Consider the following 10,339-nt stretch of genomic DNA (forward strand, 5'->3'; position numbering starts at 1 on the left):
TAAAAAAATTGCAAATATAGCAAAGTCTATCAATGATAGACTTATATCGTTGATAAACTCTTGTGGTTTATCAGTGATAAACCAATATTTGCTAAATGGTCTATGAGTGATAGACTCCTATCATTGATAGATTTTGACAGATTTTGCTATATATGCAATTTTTTTAAAATGTTGCTATATACTTATTTATTTTGAATATAATTGCTACATTTGCAACTATCGCAAACAAAAACAATGCCTTCTTTATTTGTTTACGATTAAAAAATTTGTTAAGGTAGTTAATTATAATTCTTTACACGTAACAAAACCCAAAATATTTACTGTTCGTATAAAAAAACGCATGATGCACGATCCTTTTTTTCATAAATTCTTTTTGCGATTTATTAATCATGAGTCATTTCGGTGTAATTAAGGTTCAAGATCAAATAAGTAAATGTTAAAGTCTTTTCATCTCAAGGCAATGTATGTTCGAGATCGAATATAGTAAAGGTATAATTCTTTCAACCTAAGGTATCTCGGTGCCACTAAGATCCGAGATCCATAACTAAAGGAAGAATTCTTTCATCCTGTATATCCGAGATCGAATGAATTAAATGCAAAATACTTTCCATTTTATGCACATTCACATTCAAACTTTAACTTTTGATTCTTAAGAAAAAAAAGACTAAAAATTTTCTATACAATTGACTTATAATCTCACTTAGATCACAGCTCTTCTTTTTCTATTTTATGCACATTCACATTTATTTAAATTTGTATATAATTCTATCATTTTTCGTTTAAATGCAAAGCCATATATCAATATGTAGATCTCTCTTAAATAATTGGTATTGAAGTTTGAAGTTTAACTTTGGATTCATATATGATATATTAAAAAAAGACTAAAAATTTTCTATACAATTGACTTATAATCTCACTTAGATCACAGCACTTCTTTTTCTATTTTATGCACATTCACATTCACATTTATTTAAACTAAGAATAACATTTTATACGTTTTAAAATATGATGAGTTTTTTTATTATTAATTAACATTTTGGGTTTCACGTGCACAAATGAATGATTCAAACTTTACAAATTGAAATTAAATAATCATTTTCCTCTTACTCTTCCCTATATTTTACAACCTCTCAAATTTTAGTATATATACTTTTGCTTATATCTAATTTTAATTTGTATACCTTAGTTCACCGTTTATTTTTCATAAATTTTTAAAAGGAGTCTTCTAAAAAATATAACAAAGCAAAACATTCATACCGTATAAAACAATTTTGAAAACAGAAAAAGTTCACAGGCCTACAATTGAAAATACAGATATGTCTTGTCAACTCGTCGTCAACAATGCGTGTAATATATTTAGTATATGTTCCAATTTTTATCGCCTTCACCCAAATTGGTGCGTCTTGTGCAATTTAAATGGTGAAGATGGAGATCACCTTTTCCTTCACTGTAACACTACGTGCTTCCTCTGGGGCACCTTACAAAGGTATCTGAATGTCTCCATTCCGACGAAGAGCCTGGACACCATCTTTTCGTTCATCGGCAGCTTCCAAGACTCCAATAAGAAGAGCAAGATCATTCACAACGGAGCAGTTGAAATTTTGTGGAGCCTTTGGGTAGAAAGGAACAAAAGGATTTTTTTTATATTAATTATTTACCTAAATCTCAAAGGAGCTTATGGGAGGACGGTAGAAACCTCATCGGGTGGTGGTGTAGTAGGCACAATATATTCAAAAGCTAATCTCCTGTATCAATAGCTTTAAATCTCAATGCTCTTGGTAATTAGAACATCGGGCTTATCTCCAGCCTTGTTTCTCTATATTTTGTTAATAAAGTTGGCGCTCTGTTCAGGTTTGGACTACCCTTGGGTATTCTTTCTACGTAACAGTTGTGGTTTCAATTAAAAAAAAAAAAAATTTGGCTATTGTTTAGTATATGGTCGTTTAGATTTGGACAGCCAAATCTAAACGATTTATTTTTTCAATTCTTTTGGTGCACGATCGTTTAGATTTGGTTACACGATTGGACAGAAATTAAAACTCAACACCCAAGTTCTTTGAATCCAAATGGTAGAGATAGGCCGGTTTGGAAATTATCAAATGATCAAAATTTCACTATTAAATCAGTGAAATATGCTCTATGCATTCAGCAGCCACCTCATGTTCACCAACAAGATCTACAAGCAATAGCAAACCTCTAGAAAACAAAAATCCCCCAAAAATGCAAAGTTTTCCTATGGACGTTAATCAATGATGGACTGCTTACCAACGACAACATACAGAAAAGGCTTAAATCAACGTGCCTAAATCCAAACTGATGTGTTCTTTGCAAAAATGATAGAGAGACGGGCAACCACACCTTTTCCTCTCCTTTCAAACAATAACTTCTCTAATGGAATAAGGCAAACAATATCCTAAGAAGAAACAGAAATATTGACAGCCTCAACTCCCTTGTCTCCTCTATTATCAATCAAAGAACAGGCACAAAAAAGGTATCATCTACTCCAACATCATGGTGGCTCTCATCTGGACCATATGGCTGGAAAGAAACAGGAGAATTTTTGAAGGAGAGGCCACAAAGATGGAAACCTTATGGGGCTCTATCTGTAACCAAGCAGTTATTTGGATCACAAAAGAAAAGAAGTTTAGGAGCTACCCCTTAAGATTGATAGCTTTAAATCTGCATACTCTCTATAATTCTTAAAAGGCTTATCTTAAGCCTTCCGTTGCTCTGTATTTTATCTGTTTGCCCCTACTTTATATGAATAAAATTTGGGCTTGATGTTGTTTCTTAGTGCTTCCTCTGCTTACTGTAAGGGGAGCTCTAAAAATCAACATTGGTTTCTTTCTAAAAAAAAAAGATTTGGTTAAACGATTTTACATTTGGCTACCTTATCTAAACGATTATTGATTTTTTTGCACGATCGTTTAGATTTGGCTAAGTGAATTTTTTCATGATTCTTTTGGTACACGATTGTTTAGATTTGTTTACACAATCTTTTCAAAATTCGTTTGCTACACGATCGTTTAGATTTAGTTACTTCAATCTAAACAATTTTTTTCAAGATTCTTTATACACGATCTTTTAGATTTTGTTACCCTAATCTAAATGACGTAGAAAAGAGGAGGAAAAGAAGAAAGATGAAGGAAAGAAATCATGTTGACAAAAAGAAGAGAAAAAGAAGAAGACGATAGAAAGAAATCAGATTTGGTTACCAAAACCTAAACGACGTAAAAAAAAAAGTAAAGGAAAAGAAGAAAAACGATGAAAAGAAATTGCAACCAAAAAGAAAAAGAGAAAAGGAAGAAAGATGATAGAAAAAATTGTCGCGAAGAGGAAAAGAAAGACGGAAGGGAACTTTATGGACTTTATTACACGGATCGTAAATATTTTAGTAGTTTGCTATATTTACGAAAATTAACCTTTTTAAAATATATTTACTTATTAATTACTTTAAAATCATAAATTTTTTAAAAAATATTTAAAAGCATGGCAAAATATCACGATCTACAAATTATATACTCCAATAGATTAAGATAAACTACAATATGTGTCTATTATGATACATATATTTATCGTATATATGTCTATAATTATACAAATAATAGTTTATATTGGTCAACCATAATTCAGTCTAGATATATATCTTGTTATATTTTGATTTATTTGCTATATTTGAAAATACTTATTTAATTGCATGTAAATGATTATTATTAGGGGTCTTTTAAAACATATAAAAAAACGGCAAAATATTTACACTCTATAGAACAATTTCGAAAACGGAAAAAGCCTAGAGGCCCGCCGTGTAAAATACCAAAATGCCCCATCAATCATGTTGTCAACAACGCACACGTAATATATTTGCGATCGTTTAGATATGGCTACAATTTATCTTTTCAATTCCATCGTTTAATTTTGTTACACGATCGTTTAATTTGGTTACGCTTAAATTTGGTTACACGATCGTTTAAATTTGGTGACCCAAATCTAAATGATTTCTTTTTTTAAATTTGGTACATGATCGTTTAGATTTCTTTATACGATCATTTACTTTTTTTTTACACGATCGTTTACTTTTTTTTACATGATCGTTTACATTTGGCTACTCCAATCCAAATGATCTTTTTCCAAGATTTTTATACACGATTTTTTATTTTTTTTACATGATCGTTTACTTTTTTTAAACTATTGTTTACATTTGGCTACTCCAATCTATATGATTTTTTTTCAAGATTCTTTATATAAAATCTTTTTTTTACACGATTGTTTACATTTGGCTACTCCAATCTAAATGACTTTTTTTTCAAGATTCTTTATACATGATCTTTTATTTTTTTTACATGATCGTTTACATTTTGCTACTCCAATCTAAATGATTTTTTTCAAGATTTTTTATACACGATCTTTTATTTTTTATACACAATCGTTTACTTTTTTTACATGATCGTTTACATTTGACTACTCCAATCTAAATGATTTTTTTCCAAGATTCTTTATACACGATCTTTTATTTTTTTCACATGATTGTTTACTTTTTACACGATAGGTTACATTTGGCTACTCTAATCTAAATTATTTTTTTTTCAAGATTCTTTATATACGATCTTTTAGATTTGGCTATTTTTTGTACACAATCTTGTAAACAGTCGTTTAGATTTGGCTACCCAAATGTAAATGATGTAAAAAACAAAGAAAAGAAGAAAGAGGATGGAAAGAAATTGCAGCGAAAAAAAAGAAGAAGAAAAGTAGAAAGACGATGGAAAAAAAGAAGAGGAAAAGAAGAAAAACGATGGAAAGATTAAACGACGTAAATAAAGAATTGAAAAATAAGAAAGATGATGAAAGAAAATCGCAGAAAAAAAAAAGACGAAAGAAGAAAGACGAAATCGCAGGAGGAAGACGAATCACGAGAAAGAGAAGAAAGATAGAAGGGCAAATTTGGAATATTTAAAAATGGCTAACTTTATGCGCTTTGTTACACGTCCCGTAAATAGTTTGGTGTTTTGTTACATTGACAAAAATTTCCCTTATTATTAATTAAGTTAATTGAAACAAAATTTAATATTAAGTGACTAAAATTTTAAGATGGCTATAATTAAATATAAGTTTGAAGTTTTAACTTTGGATTCATATATGATATATTAAAAAAAGACTAAAACTTTTCTATAAAATTGACTTATAATTTCACTTAGATCACAGCACTTCTTTTTCTATTTTATATGCACATTCACATTCACATTTATTTAAACTAAGAATAAAATTTTATACGTTTTAAAATATGATGACTTTTTTATTAGGGATAGTTGCAAATGTAGCAATTATATTCAAAATAATTAAGTATGTAGCAACATTTTAAAAAAATTGCAAATATAGCAAAATCTGTCAAAATCTATCAATGATAGAAGTTTATCACCGATAGACCATGTAGCAAATGTTGGTCTATCACTGATAAACCATAAGAGTCTATCAACGATAGAAGTCTATCACCAATAGACTTTGCTATATTTGCAATTTTTTAAAAATATTGCTACATACTTAATAATTATTCTAAAAATTGCTACCTATTATAATTACCCTTTTTATTATTAATCATATTTATATAAGTATCATTTTATTATTTGTTTTTTTATGATAAGAAAATGTCAATTTAAACCTCGTGCCAACTTGAAATTTATAATATGTATAGAAATATTGATTCAAAGGTTTAATCAAATGTAAGTGTTGGTTTTACTTATTATCATTATTTTTAGTTCTTGTAGTAGTACAGAAATTGAGATTGGAAGATTTAAACCCTCCACCTCTGTGATATATTATCGACCACCATAGTTGAATTGCCACTTGCTCGGTTACCCAATGCTGTATGGATATGCTCTTAACTTTGTGGTTGATGGCTCCCTCTTCGTTTTTTTTTGGCTATATGTTTTGAATTTGATTAGGTGGTTGAGTATGAACAACCAACCACACGCATCCAATATTTAAGAACCCTAACTATATTTCTATAAATCTCTTCTAGAAATATTTTTGATTCTCATAGTCATACAATTATTTCTGTAATAAGTTATTAATTTGCGTCGTTGACTACTTTCTTATGAACGTATTTCAAATTCAACTTGAGTTTTAAAAACTCATATTAATAGTTCAAGGGCAAGTAGAAAATTTGGATTTCTCATATTCTTTTTAATGGAAATTCTGATGTCATATTAATTTATATGATGTTTTATCTCAAAACCAATTGATGGCAAAGTAATTTGTCTATTTTATAAGAAATGTGAGGTTCATTGGCTTTCTATTAGGTGATTCTCAAAATTGTCAACCCAATAATAATATGAACGTGTTCTGAGTATCCACGTTGTTCCACGAGACTATTCATGTAAATCAATTTTTTCTAAAATAGAACTTTTTGATTGTCACCCAAATAGGTAACCAATAAAAGAAGTGGTCAGAGGTTGTTGGAAATAATAAAGAAACAATAACAGCAAACAAGAAGTTCAAGTCAAGTTTAAACCCAAATATAAATTAAACTGCTTAAGCTATCAATCACACGTCACAACTGCATGAGTTAAGAACAACTCCTATTGAGCCTTGTGCTCAAGTGCCCTTAAAAGCCTAAGTTAATAATCCTTTATTCGTATAGTTTTATTAGATCTTGGATCGTTTTATATTTATTAGTTAATGTATGTTAATATATATATATATACGAAGGGGTATATATACACTAAATCAAAGAACATATATATCATATTATTCGGTTACTGGATGTAAATATATATGCATTATTATTAATTATATATATGAAGTGGTATACATTTAAAACAAATATTTCGGAATATAAGGTTAAACGTTCTAAGAAAACTACGATATAATAAAATGAAATACTGAAAAATATGAAAAATTGAGGAAGACTATTAACCAGAAATACGAGAAGAATTTATTGAAAATCGAAAGTATCACATCATCATTGTCATCTCTTATTGTAAAAGAGAAAAAGGGGAAAGTTTACACTTGCAAGCCATTAAGTTTTGGAAAATATACTTCTTTATTTATTTATTTCTAATGTTTATAAAAATTGATAAATTTGATACTTAAAGTTTTTGAAACGTACATTTTTTAAAAGTTCCATCAATTAACTTTAATTTATACTTTTATTTTATATAATTATATGACATTTGAGATGTATTTGGATTATTTTTTAAGAGTATTTAAATTTGATAAAAGATTCGATTTAAACAAGTTTTTAAACAAAATCATGTTTATATATAAACATTTATAAAAGATCTAACTAAGCATGTAAGTGTTTTAATTTTAAATTCATTTAAAGAAAGTGTTTAAAAGAATTTTTTTCTATAAATAATCGAAACGCACTCTTAAAATTAGAAAAATAATTGCTAAAAATTATATCGTCTCAACCTATTTTCTTTAATTTCAAATATTATACAATTATTTTAAAAATTACTTCAAACAAACTTTTAGTCTGAAAATTCAAGAACTAAAAATGTACTAGATTGAATATACATATATTTTTTTTCTATAAATTTAAGGACTAAAAAAATATACATCATTGAAATTTAGAAACAAAAAACATATATTATTAAGAACTTAGGACTCAAATTATAATTTGGGGTCTTTTAAAAAATATAACAAAGTGGTAAAATATTTATATTGTATAGAACAATTCCGAAAACGAAAAAAAGCTCACAGGCCCACTGTGTAAAATACCAAAAATGTCTTGTCAACCACGCCGTCAACAAGGGCGCTCGTAATATATTTGCTATACGATCGTTTAGATTTGACTATTGTTTGGTACACGATCATTTAGATATGACTACAATTTATTTTTTCAATTCTATCGTTTAATTTTATTACACGATCGTTTATTTTGGTTACTTTTAAATTTGGTCACACGATCGTTTAGATTTGGACCTAAATCTAAATGATATTTTTTCTCAAAATTTGGTGCACGATCGTTTATTTTTTTTATACGATCGTTTAGATTTGTTTATACGATCGTTTAAATCGTAGGAGGAAGACAATGAAAGAAATCGTAGGAGAAAGACGATGAAAGAAATCACACGAGGAAGACGATTTCATCGCGAGGAAGAGAAGAAAGATGGAAAGACAAATTTGAAATATTTAAAAAGTTACCAACTTTATACGTTTTGTTATACGGGTCATAAATAGTTATGTTTTGTTACATTTATGAAAGTTTTACACATAATTTTATAGAAAAAAAAGTTCATAGTTTAAAACTAATTACAACATGAAAGGAAGGTGGCATTAAAGATATGGAGGGGCCAAAAAAAGATAGTGTTCAATATATCCAAAGTGTGGGGATAATAATTAATGCATTCACATTTAAAGCACGTTACAAATCTATAGTTAAATCTATGGGACGAGATATTACCTCGTACCATGATTTATTTATTGGTGATCACATGTTTACATGATTTATTTTATTGGTGATCACAGTTTATATTATATGATCTAATGAATTTAATCACTAATTGAGAAGACTAATTCAACTTTTAGTTTTTTAATAAGTCAACTTATTAAATTCATGATATAAACTAATATTTTTTCTTTTAATTATTTTTAATTTATTAATTTCTATATGGATATAAGTTTGGACTTTCCTACGGCAACCAAAATAACTCAACCTAACTCGAATCAACTTGAAGTTATTATTAATTTAAAAAAAGAATACGCTTTTCGATTCTATATACATTTATTTATTTTCATAAATTTTTAATTATTTATTCTCCATCGATTCTTAAAAACATATTTTTTTAACACTTCAATAAAGAAAATTTTCATTTATATAACTTGAGATCGAGTTATTAATCATAATTTAATATATTAAAATAATTAAATAAAGTTTGAGGATTTTTCAAGAACAATAAAAATGCAAACCATCTATGTTACTTTATGACAAAAATATAACTAAAGAAAAAATTCATTACACTTAGAATTTGTGGTAAAGCATAAGTAATTTACCCATTTCATCATTTTTTACAATTTTTCTAAAGTTTATATATAACATTTTCACTTATTTTTAGAATAAAATTTTAAATAAATGACTTGAATAATCGAAATCATTTCGACTCATATATTTCATGGCATGGTTGAGTTAAATGGAGTTGATTAATTTTTAAATATGAATTATTTGAAATGATGTTAATAAAATTATTATAGGGTATGTTTGATTAATATATAAGACATTTAATTTATGTGTGGTGTGAAATGACTGACACTTCTAGCTAGACAATTTTTTTTCCAAAAGAAAATTGGACCCTTAAGTACTAATTTAAATAAGTATTATTTTTTTTATTATTTCAAATTTTGCAAATTCACAAACTAAATTTTAATTAATTAATTATATATATACACACACATATTGATAGTAGAAGTTTGAACAATGGACACAAATAAACAATTGAAATACTATGTCAAAAATTCATAAAATTAATTCAACAAAAATAAATTATATATGGCCAATCAATGTAATTTTTTTCTTAACATATTATCAAATGAATATATATACAACTAGATAATCGAAGTATATATAATTAATTATAATGGATAACAATTTTTAGAATAATTATTAAGTATGTAGCAATATTTTTAAAAAATTGTAAATATAGCAAAGTTTATCAGTGATAGACTTTTATCGTTGATAGATTCTTAACATTTGCTATATGGTCTATCAGTGATAGACTCCTATATTGATAGATTTTGACAGATTTTGCTATATTTAATTTGCAATTTTTTTAAATGACTATATACTTAATTATTTTGAATATAATTGCTACATTTGCAATGGAAAACCAAGAGGAAGAATTACTCCAAATAAAGGGATCTGGCAAGGCGACCCATTGTTCCCCTTTATTTTCGTCATAGCCATGAATTACCCCTATATTGATAGATTTTGACAGATTTTGCTATATTTGCAATTTTTTTAAATGACTATATACTTAATTATTTTGAATATAATTGCTACATTTGCAATGGAAAACCAAGAGGAAGAATTACTCCAAATAAAGGGATCTGGCAAGGCGACCCATTGTTCCCCTTTATTTTTGTCATAGCCATGGACTACCTTAGCAGGATTCTGCTTTTTCTGCGGAACAATGGAAAGTTAAAGGGTGTTTTAATCGACCTGAATCTGACCCACTTATTCTTTGCCGACGGCATTCTATTGTTTATAGAAGACAATGATGAATATATCGAAATACGAGAATGGGGGTCTTAGCTTTTGAAGTCGCTTCGGGTCTTAACATGAACAAAAGCAAATCAACTACCACCCCTGTAAATGTTGACACAAGCAGATTTGAGATGGTGGTAT

This window comes from Cucumis melo, chromosome 5 (genome assembly GCF_025177605.1).
Source record: "Cucumis melo cultivar AY chromosome 5, USDA_Cmelo_AY_1.0, whole genome shotgun sequence".
Taxonomy (NCBI): Eukaryota; Viridiplantae; Streptophyta; class Magnoliopsida; order Cucurbitales; family Cucurbitaceae; genus Cucumis; species Cucumis melo.